Source organism: Pinus tabuliformis, chromosome Q (assembly GCF_031772625.1).
Source record: "Pinus tabuliformis cultivar Carrire ecotype Pingquan chromosome Q, CPIR1, whole genome shotgun sequence".
NCBI lineage: Eukaryota > Viridiplantae > Streptophyta > Pinopsida > Pinales > Pinaceae > Pinus > Pinus tabuliformis.
Genome location: NC_142296.1, coordinates 659,733,187 through 659,751,380, shown reverse-complemented (window position 1 = coordinate 659,751,380; position 18,194 = coordinate 659,733,187).

Genomic DNA, 18,194 nt, shown 5'->3' with positions numbered 1-18,194 from the left:
TCTGAAGGGATGTTGGTGAGTCCAAGCATCGTTCTGAATCTTTCAAGCTTTTCTCTTCCAAGCGCTTTGGTGAAGATGTCTGCAATTTGCTCATTTGTGGAACAATGACGGAGATGGATTGTTTTGGTCTCAACATGATGTCGGATCAGATGATATTTAGTATTGATGTGCTTTGTTCGATTATGGAACTTTGGGTTCTTGGCCAACTTTATTGCAGAGGTGTTGTCAATCATGAGTGGAGTTGATTGTACTTGTTTTACCTGCAAATCTTCAAGAATTTTCCTGAGCCACACAATTTCTTTTGTTGCTTCAGCTGCTGCCACGTATTCTGCTTCTGTTGTGGAATCTGCTGGAACTAATTGTTTGCATGATCTCCAGGAGACAACTCCTGATCCAGGACTCATAGCATATCCTGAAGTAGATACCCCAGTTTCTTTGTCTCCATCGAAGTCTGAATCAGAGTATCTGATCAAACTGAAGTCATCCACCTGTGTGTACTTGATTCCAAAGTCTTTAGTTCCCTTCAAGTACTTTAGAACTCTTTTTGCAGCAGACTAATGTCCCTCACAAGGTTTTTGCATAAACCTGGAGAGGATTCCAACAGCAAATGAAATGTCTGGTTTGGTAGTAGTAAGGTAGTTGAGACTTCCTACAAGTGGTCTATACTTTGTTGGATCCTCAAATTCCTTTCCTTCAATAGATGTGAGCTTTAAGTTTTGTTCCATTGGAGTAGTAAGAGGATTGCACTCTCTCATGCCAAGTCTGTTTAACAAATCTCCAATGTATTTCTTTTGAGAAAGAAATATGGACTTTGGATGTTGGGTTACTTCAATGCCAAGATAGTAATGAACATAGCCCAAATCAGTCATTTCAAAACTTTTCCCCAATTCCTTCTTTATGGATGCAATGTAGCTTTCATTGTTCCCCGTCATTAAAAGATCATCTACATATACCACAAGATATACAACTGTTTTGCCAACTTTCTTGACAAATAAAGTTGCATCATTAAGATCAAAATGATTGAAGTTGAGTTTCAGAAGATGCTCAGTTAGTTTTTCATACCAGGCTTGCGGTGCTTGTTTGAGGCCATACAAGGACTTCACAAGTTTGCATACTTTATGTTCATGTCCTTTCACAACAAATCCTTCAGGCTAGGACATAAAAACATTCTCTTTTAGATCTCCATTCAAGAAGGCAGTTTTTACATCCATTTGATGGACTTTCCAACCGTTCTGAGCTGCTAGTGCAAAGAGTGTCCGGATGGTGGCCCATTTTGTTGTGGGGGCAAAAGTCTTCTCATAATCGACCCCTTCTTTCTGTGCAAAACCTTTTGCCACAAGCCTAGCTTTGTGCTTGTCAAGTGAGCCATCAGCTTTGTACTTGTTCTTGTAGACCCACTTGCAGCCAATTGGTTTGGTTCCAAATGGAGGATCAACCAGCTTCCAAGTGTCGTTCTTTATGAGGGCATCATACTCTTTTTGCATCGCTTCTTTCCATTCATCATGAGAAGCAGCTTCTTTGAAGGAAGTTGGTTCAAAATCTGTAGACAAGTTCAATTCACAATCATAGGAATTAGAGTCATCTACATCACCTCCATTTTGTTGGTTTGAATTTCTGGTTCCTGTTTTTCCAATTTCATCAGGATGAACACTTTCAAGTGTCTTCGTCAGCCACTTTGGGGGACCTTTCTGAGATGGTCCAGGCTGCTCTATTGATTGAGTTGGGACTTAATCAATATTGAGTCTCCCAATTCTATCAATTACATCACTTAAAGCATCATCTGTTGTTGGAGTTTAATGCGGGGGAGAGTGTTCTTCAGAAGAAGATTCCACATGTTGATCTAGTATAGGAATCCCCCCTTCAAGATGTGGAATCTGATTATCAAATTCTTGAAATGATTTTGTTTTTGTGAATCTATCCAAGCGATCAAGTTGCCGCTCAACAACATTTTCAGTTTTGGATGATTCAAGAAAAATTACATCTCTAGATACAACAAACTTTTTATTTACTTCATCATAGAGGCGGTATGCTTTGGAGGTGTTTGAATACCCCAAGAAGATACACTTACGACTTCTAGCACCAAGTTTGTTTCTATGTACCTTTGGTATCAAAGCATAGCAGGTGGAACCAAAGACCCTGAGATGCTTTACTGAAGGAACATGTCCATACCACATTTCATAAGGAGTCTTGTTTCTTATAGCATTAGATGGACATCTATTCTTTATATATGCATCACATAGAACAACATCAGCCCAAAACATTATCTTTAAATTTTTGAAGAAAAGCATGGATCGTACCATATTCAAGATTGTTCTATTCATTCTTTCAGCTACACCATTCTGTTGGGATTATAAGGCACAGTTGTTTGATGTTTGATCCCATGTTGGCGAAGATAGTTTTCAAATTCATTTGATGTATATTCTTTTCCATTATCAGTGCGAATAGACCCAATATGAGATTGTGCATCATTTTCAATCCATTTATGAAAATTCTTGAATGTTTGAAAAGCATTAGATTTGTTCTTCAATAAATAAACCCAACACATTTTGGTGTAGTCATCAATAAATGTCATGATATATTTATTTCCATTTTGCAGAAGGAACAGGCATTGGACCACATAAATTTGAATGAATAAGTTCAAGCTTCCTATGTGCTCTTGAATGTGAATCATGAAAATACTGTTTTCTATGCTTTCCTAGAATGCAAGCATCACATTGCTTAAGTTTTCTAGGAATTGTAGGCAAACCAGCAACACCATTTTTCTTCAATAAGTGGAGACTGTCATAATTTAAATGTCCAAATCTAGCATGCCATAATAAACTTGATGGAAGTGTACCTTCTTCATGATGAGAATTGCATGAGAAATGTTGTGCATGAGCAGATGTTCCTTGCAGCTTAAGAAGCCTTTCTTCTTCTATTCCCCTCATGACAAGTGAGTGGTCAGATGCTTTTCTTACCTCAAGCTTGCCATCAAACATATGAATGGAGTGACCTTGCTGGTGGATGTGGACCAAGGACAACAAGTTTCTCTTGAGCTGTGGGAGATATAGAACATGATCCAGAAGAAAGTCTGGAAGACCAGGCAGTTTAAGCCTGATTGTGCCAAGCCCTGATGGCTTTATTTTTGATTGATCTGCAAAGTATACTGCTCCATCAACATTGTCAGTGAAATCTTCAAAAAAATATTTTCTATGAGTCATGTGACAGGTTGCTCCTGAATCAAGCAACCAATCATTTTTCCAGGAAGTAAGTGAAGCATTAAACAAATCTTCATTTACTCCAATGTTACATTGTGCCTCAACATAGTGAGCGGATTCAGGTGCTTTACCTTTGTCTGTATCATCAGTTTTACCTTTCTGTTGGTTTCTTTTCTGCTCAATTTTGTCCCATGGTAGCTTGCATGTAGAGGCATCATGTGATCCATTTCTTTTGCAGCAAATGCAATGCAGATCTGCCTTTTCTCCTTAAGAATGTCTGCCCCCCCTGCCTCTGAAATATCTTCCTCTCACTCTTCGTCCACCTCTTCCTCTTGTAGAATCTTGAGCAGGATGCTTTTCTTTATGAGCAAGGCACACAGTCTCTTCAGAAGACTCAGGGGTTGTCTTCTTTCCAAAAGCTTTCTCTCTTTCAGCAAACTTTTTCACAAGAGAGTCAAAGGTTATATCTTTGAGATTTCCATTTGCTTGCAAAGACTCAAGATAATTGGAGTAAGTAGGATAAAGTGCCTTGAGAAAAGCAATAAGAGGGATATCCAGCTCAACCTTAGTAGATTTGATATCATGCATTATAGACTTTACTTCAGATGCAAGAGCAAGAGGATCATTATTTTGCAGTTCAAGAGTGAAGAGTTTAATCATGAGTTGGACAACTTCAAGTGCAGAATGTGAGTCATAGAGTTCTTTCAGTTTTTGTAGGGCTTCAAAGGCAGTTGAATATGATGAAATATGGCGACTCACCTCTTCATTTACAGATGCTGCGATTAATGCATAAGCTTTGTTGTTCTTGTTTTCCCAAATGACGAGCTCTTTGTCTGAGGTAGGTTGTACTGGGTCATTGTCTCCTTCTCCGACACACACTCCTTTCCACAACTCATTGAAGATGAGGGTGTGTTTTATCATTCGGGACCATTCAGGATAGTTCTCCTTGCCAGTGAGAACTATTCCTACCATGGAGATGATTGAATGCATTCTGTAAGAAAAGAAATTACTTCTGTTGATAGAAAAATATTTATGCCAATATACAGTGAAAATGTACTCAAAAGGGCATTCTCAAAGGGTATTATCGTCCATTAAAACTTCTAACATAAGATTTTCATGTACCCATTGAATCACTGCCATCACAACTTCAATACACAGAGAGAAAATGTACACGGCTACCAATGAAAACATTCAATGTATACTCAGTATACGACCTCTTTTAAAAGGGCTCAACGCATCATGGACGTTCTGCCTCCACCAAATATTCTGCTACAAATTTTTTGTCATCGTTCAAATGTATGGCTTTCAACTATTGAAAGGATATTAGGCCACACATTAACACAATACTAACACTGACATACAGCACGAACATACACAGAAAACGCCAAGACGAGGGATCGGTCCCCTCATTTCGCTTCCATCATGTATCAAGAATAGAGTCTCGGGCTATTGAAGAAAATAGCAATAATGAACAGGCCAGCGTTTAAATACATGAACAGTCAGCGTTTAAATATATGAACAGGCCAGCGTTTAAATACAACAACAGGCCAGCGTTCAGCGCATCGCCTTAATACCATACAACAGTCAGCCTTTAAATACATGAACAGGCCAGCGTTTAAATATATGAACAGGCCAGCGTTTAAATACATGAACAGTCAGCGTTTAAATATATGAACAGGCCAGCGTTTAAATACATGAACAGTCAGCGTTTAAATATATGAACAGGCCAGCGTTTAAATACAACAACAGCATTCGAACTTATTTGAAACATCCGCATTCGAACTTATTTGAAATGGCATCATTCAAAACGTATTTGAAATAAACAACAACATTTAAAATCATGCTCACAACCACGCTTCCGCTGCTGGGCTCATCACGCTTTCAGGCAGCATTTAAAATCATGCTCACAACCACGCTTCCGCTGCTGGGCTCATCACGCTTTCAGGCAGCATTTAAAATCACGCTCACAACAGGTGGAGGGTAGTATAACAGTTCACCGAAAAGCAGCAAACGTATATCATTCAGGCAGCATTCGAACCGGCAACAGCAAACGTATATGAAACAACGTTCAATTCAAGCGTTAACCAAGCAACAAGGAGGAGCGGTCAGGCGTTGAGGAAATGAATCACAACGCAGAGGACAGAGGCATTGAGGACAGTGCTCAGGTCAGAACGACAGAGGACAACACTTAGTGGACAGTGCTAAGACCAGTGTACAGTCCACAGTAGCAAAAATGAAGGGAGTTACAACTTATTTTGAGAACTGGCTCTGATACCATGTCAAACCAGGCAGTGACTCCAATAGGCAGTAAAACTGATTCAATTTATTTCATTAGGTATGCTATTGTTATATACAAAGAGTGTGACTGCTCAGTTCATCTCCTAATGACTGTTCACATTCCTAATTTAACTATTTACATAAATTCACCCAATCACAGAGGATTAGGTGTCAACAGGAAGTGTTGTTTGTTTCTACCTAATCAGACATGCAATTGGCAAGTCTTGCCATTACATTCTTCCTTGAGCTCCTTCCATCTTTGTTTAGTTGCATAGTTGAGCCACAAGATGCTTTCACCTCCAAGGCACATTAAGCTTAAGGTAGTCTTGCACTTTCATCTATCCTATTAGGTTAACATGCTCAATGTAGTATTGTTGCTTTTTTTGTGCTCCCTTCTTGCATATTTGAGTCCTATAGCAGTCATGTATGTGTTGATTCAATGTTTCCCTCTCCTCAGGAGTGCTCTTCTTTTATACCCCCAACATTCTTGTTCACTGCATATCGCATGTTTTTATCATTCCTTGAAGCATCTCCTTAATTATTTGGTGTTGTAATCTGCTCCTGTCCATATATATCCCACATCTTATATAATGTTGTAATTATTTTATCCAGCTCAAGTGGGCATAGTTCTATTTCTACCAACATGATTTTGTATTGTGTGGAGTTTTTAATTGCAGAGATGAGATCACAATTTGTTTATGCATTCTTTTGACTTGATTCCATTTTCCTTTTGGAATTCTTGGCCTCACTTCTCACACCATTAGAAGGCATAAAGAAAGCGTAGTGTACAGACCTAGGGGACAAAGTGCTTAGTTAAAATGAATCCAATGGAATCTCAATGCATTCATATCGACAAAGTATCAAAACAACTTGAGTCATCATTGTAACTATTGTTGTTATGTTATTCAATATAAATCTATCAAAAAGAAAATATACAGTCATCGTCTTTCTATAATTTTTATCATAAAGACATGACTAGAGAAAGGATAAATTATTTTTGGACGACCTAGGGTGTATCTCCACACATGGATGACCACAATGTTTTTGTTCATGTTCTATAGTCAGAAAGGATTTGGGGATAATGGTTGTTTTCATGCATCATATTGAAAGGCTTTCAATGTGCTATTTAAGAGTGCAAGGGTTCTAGACCATGTGGTACATCACTGGGTTCATGGGTCAAATTTGGGGATGCAACTGTTGAAAATTGGGTCACATTCTTTCACATTATCTTCACATTTAGTATTAAAGGATCACAGTCTTTACCAGTATAGTATTAGTATTTCTACATTCTTTTGTCTATTTTTTAACATTTTTGGAGGTTTTCTAGTTAATTTTCCAATGTAATTTGTATTTGTCTAGAATTTGGCTGGACTTTGTTGGAATTACAAGTTTATTTGAGTTGTGAAATCTCAGGGATTTTTCAGCCTACTGAATTGTTTGTGTGGCAATTGAAGTTTTTATAAGAGGTGTCGTTTTTGTCTAATTTTCAAATGAGAAATGGTGTGAAACTGCTATTGTTCGTTGATATGTTGTATCTATTGGAAAAAATCCTTGGACTTGCCTTGTTTGTTTGAAGTTGGTAATTCTCTTTATATACTTGTGAATACATCAAAATGTAGAACATGACACTTTTCCTTTTCTATAATAAGAGCCTACCATAAATGACTTGCCTCTCTTTCTTATGCCACATTCTAGAAGCTATGATTAACATAATTTGAAGCAATTCTAAAGTATCCTACAAAATCATTATAAAATATAGAGATGGTTTCAAAAGCATGTTCATCATTTAATAACAATTCCACCACAAATCAAATTTATCAACATATGAAAAGGGAATTTAATTTGCTAAAATTGGTGCAAAATAAAATTCCCACTACGCAAATGCTTTAGTTGGCAAATAAAGGCTCACTTGCATGTCTACAGTCTCTAGATAGATGTATAGTTGACAAAAAAAAAAAAAAAACTTAGACAACAATATATATTTTGATCACGAGACACTTGAATTTTGATTCTCTTGGTCTCGGTTGCCAATGAACAATGCGAGATCTCAACACACAAAACAACTCATTTTAAAAACATTTTGAAGTCAATGGAGGATATGCAAAAAACAACATAAAATCTAATTAGCACACAAGGAAACACAAGCATCACATAAAGGTCAATTTTGCAAATCTTTGTAGGGACAATAAATTGTCATGGAGCAAACCAATTGATTACTTTCAGAAACACATAATAGAAAATGAGGCATTGTACAAGTGTGGTCACACTTTCTCATGTCAATACCCATGACCAAACCATAATGCTATCATGAAATGTGACAATCACAAAAAAATCCCATTTACTTTCAGATCTTAAGCCTTCCTTCGAAAATTTTTCATCCTTCATTAAGGATCCCTGCAAAATAATTATTAGGCCCCTATACTATTAGTGTAACCCCTTATTGTTATTAGTACAACCCCCTTATTATATTGTTGTACTCATGTAGTCCCCATATTATTATTATTGTGCCCCAATAGAAGCCCACTATTGTTATTATTGTGCCCTTATATTATTATTGTTATGTCGGCTCTGATTATATTATGACCCCTTAGACTCCTATATATAGAAAGGAGGTCTTGTCATTTGTATCATCCAAGAATTATTCATTTGTGTAATGTAAAGGAGGTTGCCCCCTCGAAGAGGTTGAATTCTAAGGCGTTGATCTATCTTTTCTGTCTTTTTGTGAGCTAGTTTCATAACATTTGGTATCAGAGTTGTGGATTTTAGGGTTTCGCTGCCCCAAAAAGGCCATCGTGGCATTTTCGCTATAATGTTTTCGCTACGAAGTTTCAGAAGCTACAAGAAAAACCCATTTGAGAAGAGATCGGTATGAACCTCATGTCCGAATTTTAGATCTTTTCGCGCTATATTTTCGGAGATATGATCTGAGGAAGTTAGGGTTTTTGCAAGCTCTAGAATTTCCTCTAAAAAAGGTTGTCGTGGAATTGTCGCTATAAAGCTTTCGCTACTAAGTTTTAGAAGCTAAAAAAAACCCATTCGAGACAAAATCGGTCTTAACCTCAACTCTAAATTTTAGATCCTGTCTCGCTATATTTGCGGAGATATAATCTGAGGAAGTTAGGGTTTTTTCACACCCCGAATTACATTCCAAAGAGGTCACCTTTGGAAAATCTTCATAACTTTCACTCTGAGCATCATATTGAATTTTTGTAAGAAGTTACAGAAAGAGGACAGACTATATTGCATGTGTATATTTTTCAGAATCAAAGGTCCAAAAAGTGACACGTGGAACATCGTACAAGTTCGCTCTACTGAACCAGTCTATAATCGGGTCATCGTGGGAGATTTGACATAACTCTTCCTTACAGAATCCAATCTTGATTAGACTTTTGAGGTTAGAAAGAGGACTCAGAGTGCTACTATAGGACAAAAATTCAGAACTTGGAGATAAAAAATTACAGAGTTACAATCGTTTCAAGATCGAGCTCCTAAAATCAAGAAAAAACGAGATGAGGAAGTTTGATGGCAAGGATCCGGTAAATTGGATACTACAAATGGAGAAATATTTTTATCTACATGGTGTACCACTGTTACAAAAGGTATGTATTGCGTATTCATATTTAGGACAAGATCAATTTTTATGGTATAAAGGGCTTTGTTCTCGTAAACCACTTGTTACGTGGTCAATTTTCACAGAGGAAATTATAGCACATTATGAGGATACAAAGAGGAACACCTTCTTTAGAGCAACACCACAAAAATTGGAAGAAAAAAGAGAAAAAGGGCTTTGTTACAAACTGGAAAGAAAAATTATGACAACAAGGAATTCTACCCCTCACAACTATAAAGATGGAAGTGCTGTTTCTCCTAGCCTTCTGCAACCTACAAGGGTTACACCACAACAATTCGAAGAAAAAAGAGAAAAAGGGCTTTGTAACAATTGTGATAAAAAATGCACTAAAGGTCATAAGTGTGCTAAGAAGAAATTATTTTACATAGAGGAAGAAAAGGATCAAGAAACATCAAAAGAAGAGGATATACGTCAAGACCCAACCCTAGAGAAAGAAGAAATGAATCCGACCATATCTTGTAAATCATTGGCAAGAATTACCAGTCCTCAAACTCTCAAGATAGAAGGACATATCAAGAAGAAAAAGGTTCAAGAAGTGAAAGATCACATTGAGAAAGAAGAAATGAATCCAACCATATCTTGTAATGCATTGGCCGAAATTACCACTCCTCAAACTATCAAGATAGAAGGACATATCAAGAAGAAAAATGTTCAAGAAGTGAAAGATCACATTGAGCATCAAGAAATGAATCCGACCATATCTTGTAAAACATTGGAAGAAATTACCACTCCTCAAACTCTCAAGATAGAAGGACATATCAAGAAGAAAAAGGTTCAAGCAGTGAAAGATCACATCGAGCATCAACAAAAAGTTCTCCAACTTTTAAAGGATAACGCCACTTTGGTGCAGAATCGAATGAAACAACAGGTAGATCAACATCACAGTGAAATTTTTTTGATGTAGGTGACTAGGTATTTTTACGACTACATCTCAAGCAAGCTATTTATGAGAAGGAAATGTTGGCAATACTACATGCACTTAAGAAATGGCGACCTTACCCTATGGGAAGACACTTCAAGGTAAAAATGGATCATGATAGTTTTAAATACTTTTAGAACAAATATTATCTTTATAAGAACAAAAAAAATGGGTCACAAATATGTTGGGTTATGACGTTGACATCCTCTACAGAAAAGGGAAGAAATTTTTTGTTGCAGATGCACTCTCAAGAAAGGATGAGGATGTGGAAGCATTGTTTTGTGCTATTTCTATTATCCAAACAGTTTGGATAAACGAAGCAAGGGATGAATGGAAGAAGGAGGAAGAAGTGTGGCCACTCATTCAAAAGTTGCAGAAGATCCTAATTCAAACAATATTCCCAGAACTTGAAGAGGAAGGAAAAATCATATTGGAACCTGGAGCAATCACAGAAATAAGAACTCGATAGTTACGGAATCAATCAATTTCAGAGTATCTCATCAAGTGGAAGAACTTACCCACTGAAGATTCCACATGGGAGGACAAGAATTTTATACAGAAGCATCAAGAACTACTCAAGCGTTGAGGACAACACTTTTTGAAGGAGAGGGGCATGTTAGGCCCCTATACTACTAGTGTAACCCCTTATTGTTATTAGTACAACCCCCTTACTATATTTTTGTACTCATGTAGTCCCCATATTGTTATTATTGTGCCCCATAGAAGGCCACTATTGTTATTATTGTGCACTTATCTTTTTATTGTTATGTCCGCTCTGATTATATTATGACCCCTTAGACTCCTACATATAGAAAGGAGGTCTTGTCATTTGTATCATCCAAGAATTGTTCATTTGTGTAATGTAAAGGAGGTTGCCCCCTCGAAGAGGCTGAATTCTAAGGCGTTGATCTATCTTTTCTATCTTTTTGTGAGCTAGTTTCATAACAATAATCCAAATGAATGAGCATCACTATGGCAGAGACAAATGAGTACATTCTTTTGCAAAGTAACCAAAATGGAGCAACAGATTTTGTACTTCAAAAAAGTAAAGCACTAATTGTGTAGATGACTCAAACTGCTATCCCAATGTAGGGAATGGGGGCATTAGATAAAAAGGTGGCAACATCTTACAAAGTCGACACCCCTTATGGTATGAGAGTCATAGTCTATTATTCTTACTAATGACGTTATGGCATAACTAAACCTAAACCTCCAGTTGCATGTTTTTGCAAACAAAACAAGTGTGTACTATCCATCATTGAAAGACGAAAGAGCTCACCAAATTTCATTGACTATTTGAAAGTTGAAGATCTATCAGGAGCCTTGATACAATTTACCCAGTAATACCTAGTAACCTCAAAGCTGACAATTTAGGTTATGTTATCATAACAAATCACCAACTTTTACCAAAACCCTATTAACATTGACAACCTTTGTATGACAAAAACTACTCAAACTGTGTGCATAACAGAGAGCCACTATTTTCTGAATTAGTAAGCTCCCAACACTAATTAATACCGAGCAACATTTGAAAGTACATAAAAGGAAATGTCAGATGTTGTCCATGCTATTGCCCATTGTTGTTGTTGTCATGATACCTAAAGAATTACTATCTTGTCTAGTAGCTAAAAAGGTAAAGCCTCCAAAGCTAGGCGTATTTGTTGCCCCAAGATTGAAATGTGGATTTGATGAAAGCTCACAGAAGGTTGGAGGTGAAACAACAACCTGGATGTTATTTGGAAATCCAAAACCGAATGGAACAAAGTCAGAGCCTTAAATGCAAACATGAAAGTTACGTGGAAGCCATAAAGATTTGCCATAATTGTATGTCGTGCAACTTCGATGTTTTTCAGAGTTCCACCCCAAAATAGGGTACACGAGTCACTACAGAAATTTTTGGCAAAGCTGCCTGGTTACGAAGGTTTAACAGTACGACACACTTATCAGGTAAAGACAAGATTTCAATCAAATGCAATGTACAAAGGAGATTAAAATGAGAGCCGAAAGTGAACACCTCTAGAGATCGCCGTGAAATGCCTTCCACTTTTAATTTGAACGAAGGGCTTTTAACTTCGCTTCCAAATGTTGTATTCTTCAGATCTTTAATTTAAATAATCCTGGTCGTAAGGCGGTATGAACTGTTTGTGCAAGTCACCTGCATATTGATCCGAGTTCAAAGAAACACATGTTGAATTAATTCACGCATTCAAAGAAACAAATTTTATTCCCAAACTCCATAAATAATGACAAAGATTTTGTGAATCTTGATTTCAAGATTTCTATCGTCTTCAACGTTTACTGAAACTTTTATTTTCGATGAAAACACCTATTAGCAATCAAATTCAAAATCGAGCTGGATTTAGGAACATAAAACCTTAAACAAAGATTGAAAAAGATTAAAAGGGAAGTACATTCGAGCAAAGGTTTCATTGAATCTTTTATTTTCGTTGAAAACGCCTAGTAATCAAATTTAGAATCATGCTACATTTAGGAACCTAAAAAGTTAAACAAAGATTAAAAAAAGCTTAAAAGGGAGGTACATTCGAGCAAAGGTTTATTTTATTTTCGTTGAAAACGCCTATTAGCAATCAAATTTAGAATCGAGCTGCATTTAGGAACAAACACACTTAAACAAAGATTACAAAAGCTTAAAAGGGAGGTACATTCGAGTAAAGGTTTCAAGTAGGAAGCGAAACTTGCAAATACGGCAAAGAGAAAATAAGCAAAGAAAATGTTTGAGGAAACGTTAAAAAACAAGAAGATATAACTATGAATAATTTCAATTCGAACGCTGAAGAGAGTCGACGAGGATGAAATGGAGATACCTGAGCTCCATTGGAAACCGCCGCAATAGCGCTAAGGTCAAAGGTTGGAGCCGAGCTTTCGCCAGTCGAAACTGATTTTTGAATCTTAGACTTCCCTTTATTTCTTTGCCAGTACATGTTTGAAACATTCATCTACTAATTCTTAATCCAGTGCAAATTCCTTCGCATTTGGCGGATGGCTACTTGGAAACCTGTAAATTTTCCAGATTCATCCAGATTTCTATTGGATCAAACAATCTCGAAAGTAAAAAACATGAGGCTGATGGCTACTCCAACCTGTAAATTTCTAGATTCCTCCTAATTTCTACTGGATCAAACAATCTCAAAACTATAAAATCCACGCATTATGAGTGTGCTTGACAGATCCCAAAAGAAGAGAAGCATGGCCACATTTTTGTTTGTAGGTGAATGTAATATATTCCAGAAATGCAGCTTTTCAGGGTCGGTCGATAAACAATAAACAATCGATGTAACAAATTATCGAAACTACCTTTGATCAAACCAGTGAAAATCCTTTGATCATCTAACATATAATCTAAGGAAGAAAAATGATGACACTATGCCAACAACGAAGTTCTTCTCAAAGTGGAAAGCCTTACGAAGTAAAAAAGTGTGCAAGAGTGTGATTTATAATATTCTATAAAGTATCTCTTCTCTTAAAAGACACACCTTAGTAAAGCCTTTTAAACTTATCATGTAAACTCTTAAAAGACACACCTTAGTAAAGCCTTTTAAACTTATCATGTAAATAATTGTGAACTATTATATAATAAATCAATTTTATGTTTGATTTATAATATTCTATAAAGTATCTCTTCTCTTAAAAGACACACCTTAGTAAAGCCTTTTAAACTTATCATGTAAACTCTTAAAAGACACACCTTAGTAAAGCCTTTTAAACTTATCATGTAAATAATTGTGAACTATTATATAATAAATCAATTTTATGTTTGATTTGAGGTTATTATGAATTGTTGCAAAATTATTGAAAGGAGTAAGTATACAAGCTAGTTGAGCCAAGAGGCTCATTCTACAAACCAATATGAGGAGATGTGTAAGTCTGTCCGTCAATCTGTTCTCCCTCTAAAATGGAAATAAAAATAAAAAATACATTAAAATAGAGAAAAAATTGTTAAATAAAACATTTTAATGTTGTATATAAAAAAAATATTCAATGTGGGGCTCATTTTACAAACCTTGAGGGGATATGTAAATCTGTTCTCCCTCTAAAATGAAAATAAAAATAAAAAATATGTTAAAATAGAGAAAAAATTGTTAAATAAAACATTTTAATGTTGTATATAAAAAAATATTCAATGTGGGGCTCATTCTACAAACCAATATGAGGGGATATGCAAGTGTGTCCGTCAGTGTGTTCTCCCTCTAAAATGAAAATAAAAATAAAAAATATGTTAAAATAGAGAAAAATTGTTAAATAAAACATTTTAATGTTGTATATAAAAAATATTCAATGTGGGTTATCAATAAAATATTTTAATAAGAATTAATATTGACATATACTTAAAAAATATATTATTAATAAACAACCATTTTAATTTGCATGATAAAATGTCTTGATGTACATGTGATGTAAAATATTTTAATGTAAATTAAGTATATATTATATATTATTTAAAAAAAATTATGTATATATCATGAAAAAATTAAGCTTTTATGGTTAAAACGTTTAATTGGTCCTATATATACTCTATTTAGCATTCAAAAATACAATTTAAACAATGAAACATAACACATTGTATTTTGCACTCTATAAAAGTTTGCATATGAAGAAATTTGATTATATGCTGGTAAATCTATTGGATATGCACTAATAATTTAGGGTCCATTCTTGATTGATTAATTATTAGGAGTATATATAAAAGCTAGTAAATATATTGGATATGCACCAATAATATAGGGTCCATTCTTGACTGATTCTTTGTTTGATATAGGAAATTGTTATATGAATTGGCTTGTTGTGATGATGTCAAATATGTTATGAATAAATTAGAAAGGATTTTGGTTTAGTGGCTCTTCATATTGAAAGTAGAAGAGGCTCATTTTTTTTGTTGACATTATTGCACTAGACAAATTGATAAAGATTTGAGTTGAGAGTATGTTTGTATATGTGATTGGTCGAAGAGTTAAAAACCTATTTTAATAAATAAATATTTTTTTTTCTAAGTAAGACTAAATCTATGAATGGAAACATAATTTACAATGAGGCCTCGGCCTCTGCGGGTCTAGAACAACCATATGACCAGTTTAAACATCAAAACTAAAACGAGACTGCCCCGGGAGGGGAAACCAGTCCGAAGACGAGAGAAAGAAAAAACCATCTGCCTGCGCACGGGCTACATCTCCAAAACTCAAAATTAACTGTCATGGTGAATTTCAAAATTAACAGCAGTAAAAGACAAACTACTAAAAAGACCGAGCTGGGCACGTGACCTGTCTGCATGCAAGTGTTAGGTGTCTTATGACGGTGGCTTCTCCTCCACAATCGGACACCCATACTTGCTTGAATTAGTATCCTCTGCCTGCTTGCCACCCATATTGTCGTGTGTCTCTCTGGCTTCATCCTGACCTCCTTTGGCTGCACTGGTGGCCTTGCTGCTCGAAGCCTTCGGTTTGCTGGTGGTCGGATGATCCTTGGCCTCCTGCTGATTGCTGGTGCTCGACATCTTCTGTACAGGGTCGGGGGGCGGATGAACCAGGTTCTTCGCTGGGCTGTGTTCTGGATCATTGTGCATGCCAGCTTCCTCCTTGAAATCCACCGAAACGGTGGCTATAACGACAGGTCTGTCCATGGAGCAAAGGAAACGAAATTGAGCGGACTAGGTGGCAGCACTTAGATTGGGCATCTGGGTGGCCCCATCTGCTGCGGGTAACCGGATGACTGCCATGGAAATGGGAAGTGGATGGGTTGGGGGGTGGGGAGGGCGAAGGGGAAGTCGATGCAGAGGGAAGTGGTGAAGGGGGGCGGATGGCTCTTCCGCGGCTACCTCCGCGCCTACTTCGCATGTGGTGACGACGTCGCGTCATATTGCTCTGAGTGGGGTGCTGCAGCGAGGAGTGAGCCGAAATGGTCAAGTTACAGACTAGGAGCTGGACGAGGGCAGCAGAGTTAACACTGTAAATGACAGGGGGATTCAAATCAGGGACAGAGGCAGGGGTCGAGGCATCAAAATGCAAGGTGCAGTAAATAGAGTGGGAGAAGTGAATACCATTTCCCAGGTCGACACAGCTGAGAAGCCTACAACGCCGCCCTGTTGCAGTGCGAGAGCTTGGCTCTGCTGCAGCAGGGTGGCAAGAGCAGTTCAGAGGTAGAATGGAGGTCTGCTGAGGGCTCGGAGCCATGATATTAAGCTTACAGGGAAGGTCTCGATCTGCACAACGGATTAATGGTGTTGGCCGAGAGACAGAGGCCTGCCTTAAATTCCCACAGGTGAGAGCATGGAAGACCATGTGGCTCGGCCACTTGCCAGACCGGCGTCACATCCGCAATAAATCATCTTCAACCAGCCGCATCCGGGGAATAAATAAATATTGAGTAAATATGAAGATAGGGTTATAAGTTGAATTGATGATAACCATACACATATATTATTTATATAATTTTTATTTATAAATATGACATACTTTTTTATAAATATATTTTCCAGTGGATTTTTAAATAAAACATATGACAAATGTCAACTATTATACCAAATATAAGTATTTCATAAATGCCACAAATGGGTTGGTTATAACATGTCTTTAAGACTTAAACCATTACACCATATATATAACTATTGTACCATATATAACTATTTCATTAGAACATGTCTCTAAGACTTGAACCTATTTCACCATATATAACTAGTTCATAAATGCCCCAAATGGGTTGGTTTGAACATGTATAGCTATTTCATAAACGCCACAAATGGGTGGTTAGAACCTATGTAACAAGGTTCATTGAACTTTAACCTTGAGGTTCGAATTTTGGCGAACCTTAATTTTTTTTTTTTTAGGTTCAACAAACCTCATCTAACCTCATAGCCATTAGCCAAGTCCAGATCAAAACTCATAACTTCATGTCACAACTCAAACTTGTAATTTATCTTTGTAGTTTCCATGTCCGTGATAACATTTTTGATGTTTACTGATGTTGATTTCTTACTATTTTATCCTATATATATATTATATATATATAGATTTTTTGAGGTTCAACGAACTTCATAGCCATTAGCCAAGTCCATAGATCAAAACTCATAACTTCATGTCACAACTCAAACTTGTAATTTATCCTTGTAGTTTCCATGTCCGTGATAGCATTTTTGCTGTTTATCAATGTTGATTTCTTACTATTTTATCATATATATACACGAACCTAATGGCGAACCTCATCAAAAAATTCGAACTCAAACCGAACCTAATCATTGTCGAACCCGAGCCATGTGACATTCGTTAGAACATGTCCCAAGACTTGAACTCATTACACTAGATATGAACTATTTCATAATTACCACAAATGGGTTGTTCTGTGGGTTGATTAGAACATGTCTCTAAGATTTAAACCCATGCAATAGGGCACTAATTGTTCTTCAAACCACTTGAGCTAAGATCCGTTGACTAAAATTTGAAGTAGGACGTGTGGAGGACATTGATTGATCACAAAACCTTTTTTAATATAGTTTTTTCAATGCAACCACGTTCGACACTACCTCAAAGTGTCTCCATGACTTTAGGATTAGGGCCTTATACGTATTGAACCTTACCCAATAGTGAAAAACTCCTCACTCTTCCCCATTAAATCTAACCCCTTAAACACGTTTTTATAATATTAAAAAATTATTATATTTATAATATTTTAACGATATAAACCTATATTCTAAAACTATTAAAATAATATATATATATATATATATATAATCGAAAGTATATTATTTATTAGTTATGCCTACACCAAATACAATAAAACATATTTTATAACTTTATATTGGAAAATAAAATCTTGTTCCCCTATTATATAGCACAAACATGTCAAATATTTTTAAATTCAACGGACGAGCACGCAATACAAATTGCTTTCTAACCGTACAATCTTTTAAGCCGCACATTTCACCATTAAACAATAGCAAATATTATATAAATTGAATTTATGCTATAAAAATATATAGAAATTTGATTGACAATCTTTTGAAGTACTTAAAAGAATCATCTCGGAAAGAAATCCCAACTTTTCACGAAAAAATATTAAAAAAATACCTGCACATTTCTAATGGTGGGGTCTTCCACCATGGAGAAAATAAATATTTTATATTACTTTTCTACTAGTTTTCCACTTGCCCTTACTTTCACAA